The sequence below is a fragment of the Xenopus tropicalis genome, chromosome 8, assembly GCF_000004195.4.
Source record: "Xenopus tropicalis strain Nigerian chromosome 8, UCB_Xtro_10.0, whole genome shotgun sequence".
Taxonomy (NCBI): domain Eukaryota; kingdom Metazoa; phylum Chordata; class Amphibia; order Anura; family Pipidae; genus Xenopus; species Xenopus tropicalis.
The window spans coordinates 65,148,842-65,155,298 of record NC_030684.2 but is presented as its reverse complement, the minus strand read 5'-3'; positions in this window follow the sequence as shown (position 1 = coordinate 65,155,298).

Genomic DNA, 6,457 nt, shown 5'->3' with positions numbered 1-6,457 from the left:
CATCTTATGTCTGTGAGTAGCCATTTGGCACTGGTTTTATGTTAAGTTAATCAATCCTATCTGCACTATATATTTTTCTCTTGTTTATCCAGTATCATATATAAAATGGACATGAATCGCAGAAGAGAAGCTTCTGAACTGATAATATACAGTATAGTGATTAGGAAATCTGTACCTTTTCGCAAAACTGACAAAAACATTTGCGAAATGTGGCTACCACATGAGCCCTCTTTGGGGGAAGTTGAGTTGGGAATAGCTGCCTTCACTGGAAGAGTCCTGTACTGGCTATATTGTTCTGTTTATGAATAAAAATGTTAACTATAACTGGTTTTACATAATTTAACATTGATAAAGGGACACAAAAAGGTCAAACATTTATTTTGTATTTTTATTTCATTGTTGTCTCAAGAACTTTAAGGCAATTTTAAAATGGTAATTATTAATTGAGGGACAATGACCCAAATGTAATCTAAGGCAGTGGCACTAATAATGGCAAATATCCTGGGGTACAAGGGGGAAAAAGAAATTAGGTGTGGTGCACAAAACATGCTGAGATTTTAAATGCATAACCACTTATACATCACTTAAACACATTTGGGGGTGCAACAACCAGGAAATTCTAGTATCCTAGCAGCAAGCTGTCAAGATGCTGGTACACAGAGAAGAAAAGGGGGACAATCCAGTTATGGGAACCCTGTTGCAGATCCTCCTCCCCCTATTATACTGTATAAGCCATGTAATGAGTTACATATTTTCTACAGTAGCACTCTAACCAATATTAGCAGAAGCCTTACGTAAGGACATGGGGGCCAGACATGTTTTATTCTTAGGATCTGAACCCTGCAGGAAATGGGAAGGCAAAAGCATCTTTAAGTTTCAATGAATACTCCTTGCTTGTTAATTGAATGCTGTTTGTTTCAGTATTATTTTAAAGTGTGGCGCATCTCCATAAACACGGTAAATGAATGATGATGGTGCTGAAAGAGAGTTCAGATTATGACCAATAGTTTACCTGAAAATGAGGAAGAGTCAGTACCTCAGGTATAAAAATACTGCAGGAAGCCCTGCAATTAATGTGTGAAAAATTCTGGCCATCCTTGAACGTTGCATGCTGTGCCTGTTGGGGGGGATATGTTATCCCTTTTCAGTTTTTACATATCCCACCAAAAATTAAACTTTTTTTTACAGCCATTTTTGCTAAGTAAAACTCTGATTCTGAGTCCTAAAACCCAGGACCTGGAATCCAACCCAATCCTAGTGGCCACACAGGAAATAAAAGTGAATCATTTTCACATAACCCACTGGGCTGACCCTTTCCTGAAAAAACACTTTAGGGAATCTTATTCTAATGTTTTAATCTGTGATCTCCCAATTAGTTTCCTTGTTATCCTTCTCATACACCTTGGTATTCATGTTGCATAGTATAGTGCAAAAAACAAATTAATTGTGTTAAAATGCTATATCTGAGGGGCGGTCTATGTCCTCTGTTTTGAAATGCAGAGACCTGTGGCAATTAATTTGATGTGCAGGGCAGGGCAGGGTATAAAGTCAAAAACACGGCAGATTTTTACACTTTGTACCCTGTCTTGCACATCAGAACATACTGTTTAGTCACAGAAGCCAATATGCAAATCAAATGTAAAAGACTAATTCCTAATATACAGGGGAAGTACGTCAGTCATACTCCTTGTGACTATTGCTAATAATTGGCTATACAAATTCTCAAGTATAAAGACTTGTTTATGCCGTAGCTTTATTGAATATGTAATAAAAATGAGTCAATAAAGAGGTAAAGGGTCGATGATTAGCAAACATGTCTATAACTCTCATGTTTTGATCTTTTCCTTTTATTTTGAAGCCGTCAAGTAATTATCCAGGCAAACAAGAGATTACTGATCCTTTCTGGCTCATTACCTTGATTGTCTGGGGAGCTCTTGTACAGGGTTTTGTTCTTTCTACATTTTGCAGCAAAAGAGACTTAGTTGCACTCAGAGTTTATCCCAGTTGTCATTACCACTACTTCCTCTTTGGTCTGTGGATGGACTGAGAGAAAAGGATTATTTTCCTGTCTTTTCTTGCTTTCACTAATTCCCACTTGACTAGGAATAATAAGCAGTATAATCACTGTTTAGCCATATGAGACGGAGCTAGATGTAAGTCAGCCATCAGGGATTTTAAAGGACAATAATGCTTCACAGTAAGTGACCTTCAGTGCAACTCACACATATATCACAATTCCGTGCATCCCAAGTGTAAGGATAAACCCTGACGTTTGAGAGATGCAAATATATATATATATATATATTTATATATATCCATCCACTACATCTGTAACCACTCCTCTTGGGGATTGGGACAAAGTCAATAGCCATGCAAGGAGGGTGGGCAGAGTACGTCTAAAGTTTGCCAAATGTTGGGCTACCGGGTGCTGCCAAGCACTCTTTTTACCTTATTGTCCTGTGGCGTGGTAGCCTGGATATCAGATTCCTTGTTGTCCACCCTTCGTGGACAACACCGTGTCACACCTTTTCAGACAGATGTGGGGCAATTAGGCTGTATATACTCCTATATACTGAATTTGTTTGGTTCTAGTGTTTAGTTGGTGCATATAGGAAGACCCAGTTCTCCTAGATTCTTGTATGTGTGCAAGAGATGCACTTCTATTAGTGATGAGTGAGTCTGTCCTGTTTCGCTTTGCTGAAAAATGCACAAAACAGCGAAAAATTTGTGAAACAGCGAAAAATTTGTGAAACAGCAAAATATTTGTGAAACACATAAAATGTTGAGCCTAAAAAAAAAACATAAAAATGTTTTTGACACGTGCCAATTTTTTTTGACATGTGCAAATTTATTTTTTTGCGTACCAAATTTTTCCACATGAAATTTTTGCACCCATTTTACAAAAAAATCAGCTAATCGCAAAACACGGAAATTTGGTGCAAATCCATGCCTGTCAAAAAATTTCACTCATCACTAATTTCTATGGCAACCCGTTATGCGGCTTACCAATGTGCAACCTGACGGTTTTCTTGAGTGAGGGGAGTATGTATCTCTGGATCAAGTTATTTATATGCCCCCCCCTGCCTCATGAACACAAGCGCGCAGTACTGAAATTTTAACCATGCACTTTGTATGTGCAATATAAACAGCCGATGTTACTCTATAGTAAGCACTTCATATAAACAGTTCCATTGATTAATGTGCTAATAAGTCATTCAGTTTATTCGGGGACAGTGGAGTTTGCCCTAAGTTTAACCCCTTCCCACCTACCTGCCCCTGCTCTGTGCTGTCATTGCTTGATATGGAAGTAATGTAAGTTTTTGCACATGATACATGAACTGTTTAGGGTCCCAATTATCTTGCTGTGGGACTCAATAACTAGTCAGTAATAATTCATAAAAATAGTAAAAATAATTAACGTTGCTAACAAGTCAATATTTTGATTGTGGGGGTCAAAGGAGTCTACACGTAAGTTACATACGTTTCTTTGAAAGTAACGTAATTTTTAGCATAGGTAAACTGCATAAGAGATACAGTATCGTATTATGTCACGTCTACCACAGGTACTTCCAACCCTGAATACAGCAAACATTGTTCCTATTGCAGCACACTATGTTGCAAATCTTACTGCACTAGTTGGTTTATTAGTTATCTTTTAACTTGATACAATGTTTTACATGATGTTACTGGGCATTTACTTACGGTTCTTGTGGTGTGGGGATGTTTATATGCTCACTATGTATATTTTCTTATGATGACATCATGATGACCTATGTTTGGTACTAAAATACACTGGGGTATTTAATGCTATCTGTCAATTTTTAGGTTACCAATCAATTTACAGTTACATATTTATATTTAGACTGGATCGGTACAGCACACCCTGTCAGTAATTATTTTGTAATGGTTTGAGTTTCTGTAACAACTGTCATATATATATATATATATATATATATATATATAATTTTGGTTAAAATTACCATAAACATCAAATCTTTTGTATCCACAGCTATAAATATGTACTATATATACTGCATGTGTAGAAAATAAAATTTAAAAATAAAAAGCAAAAAGGGGTGGACTTTTTCTCTCTCCTTTGTTCTCTTCTATGTGAAAAAATATCTACTGCTATCTGTCTATGTTGTTCTCTAATGTATTTGTAAAGAGTAATCATGCGTCCTGAATGGATCAAATATTTTTTACAATTTAGTATTATCAACAAACATTACTTCTGATGCCAATTTCAAGGTTATTTATGAAAAAAATGAAAAAGAAAATGACACAGACACAGCCCTGACAAACTCTGTCTATCTACACAGTCGGGCACTTTCTGGCTCCTGCCAGGACAGCAAAGGTTACACAGGGCCTTTAGTTTTAGGTGGGGCCCCTCAGTAACGGAGGAAGTGCTTTTACACTACCTTGGATACTCATTATAATACTATGGGCACCAGTGTATATTAAAATAGTAACGACATGTACTTTGCCATGATAGATGCAGACTGCCGTAGTAGTAAATCCCATCCTAATGTACAAAGTGCACTCCAAGGAACTGTTTTGAGTTACACACTTGAGTCCATACAGTTTTGGATGATGCCAGGGCGCTAACCCTCTCCCAACCTCAACAGCTTTACTGCAAAGCCCTAATGTTTCTCTCACTCCTAAAGAAAACTGAACTCATTTTCACAAAGGCGCCGTGTTGATATGCGTGTGCAATTGCAAGTATCTATCCCACTCAATGATTTGAGGATCTTCTATATAAGACTCAATTTTTCAAACTTTTCTGTATTCTTTTATTCATAATTTTTATCATAACATCAATACTGTATCACTTTGCCATCCTGTCTGCTTCCTATACCCTTTGCCTCTTCATTCCTTGAAGGGTTTTAATTTATCCATCAAAGTCTGTTACCTAACAAAGATCTTCTTCATCCTTAGAATCTGGCTTCCTCTTACAATTCTCTCAGTCACTGATGATTTGCTCCCAGCATGCTTCAGGGCACAGGTCTTTATTCTTGTTGACTTTAAGTCTATGGCTGTTTTTCTCAATCCAAATGCATTGAAGTGAATGGGTGTTTTTTGCTGCATTTTTCTAGTTTTTTTTTTGTGGCTTTTTTCACTGCAAATTTTAGCATAGTTTGGTGAAATAATTTTTTGTCCTGAATACCTGCTGAAAAAACTTGTTCATCACTCTTCATAGTTTCTCATTATAGAGTGAGAAGAATACAGTATAAAATGCTACATGGATGGGAAGTTTTTTTAAGCAAAATGATACATTATCAGTTTAAAAGATGTGGAATACATGAAATTCCAGATAAAAGCAGCAGCTATAAAATCATCTTGGCAAGGAAATCTAATTACAGCAGCAAGTACAAGCTTGTGAGTAGAGTGTGTGGAACTGTTATGAGAATATTTTAAGATTTCTTTCCTAATATAGAGTAGATAGCTCTGAAATGATATTTGAGTTTGCCATGTCCAGGGCAAACACTATAAGATATGGGCAATATTGTGCTAAACTTTAGCCCTAAGACTAAATCAATGAACCAATGCAGTCCTTAATAAGCTGCTAAATCAGTCTGAAGGGCTCAGATCAGCAGTTTAATCGTGGCCCATTTATGACCACCTTAACTTTAAGGGGCCATTTTTTTAAATTTGCGAAAAAATGTAAAATAAGAACGTAAATATATATGAGAATATTCTTCAAAACCGCAAAAAGTAGCAATTTATCTAAGAAAAAATACATGTAAAGTATCCAGTTCAAACTTGGCAAGTAAAATCTGTCAAGTTTCTAAAGACATCAATAGGAATTGTCTTTAACAATGATTTATTTTTCAGTTTATTAAAACATGCAAGATTTTCAGCCTCATTGGAAACGAACAGAGCAACGTGATTCTCACTTATGTGCAATTTTTGTTCTGCAAAAAAGTACAACCATGAACATTCTATCACCTTTTTACATTCATTTCATACAGGAAAAACAACCAACACAAGTAAAGGGGACTCTGCCTGAAAGAGTTTATATATTATGTATATATACAGTATTACTGAAAGGCAGCATTTGTAAGCGCAGTCAAAGCCTGGTGTACAGAATTTTGCCAATGCTGTTATTTTTTATTTAGATGCCTTGTAAATTCAGAATTAAAAGCTGATTTTGACTTGATTTAAATAGTAATGTTTATTATAATAAATATTTGTCTTTAATAAGTTCTTACAGGGGTTTAGCTTTTTTCATTAGCAAGGTTTTCAGCTGGAAACATATACAGGTATGGGATCTGTTATCCAGAAACCAGGCCATCTCCCATAGACTCTTTTAATAAAATAATCAACATTTTTAAAAATGATTTCCTTTTTCTCTATAATAATAATAATAAAACTAAAACAGTACCTTGTACTTGATCCTAACTAATATATAATCAATGCTTATTGGAGGCAAAACAGTCCTATTGGGTTTAATTAATGT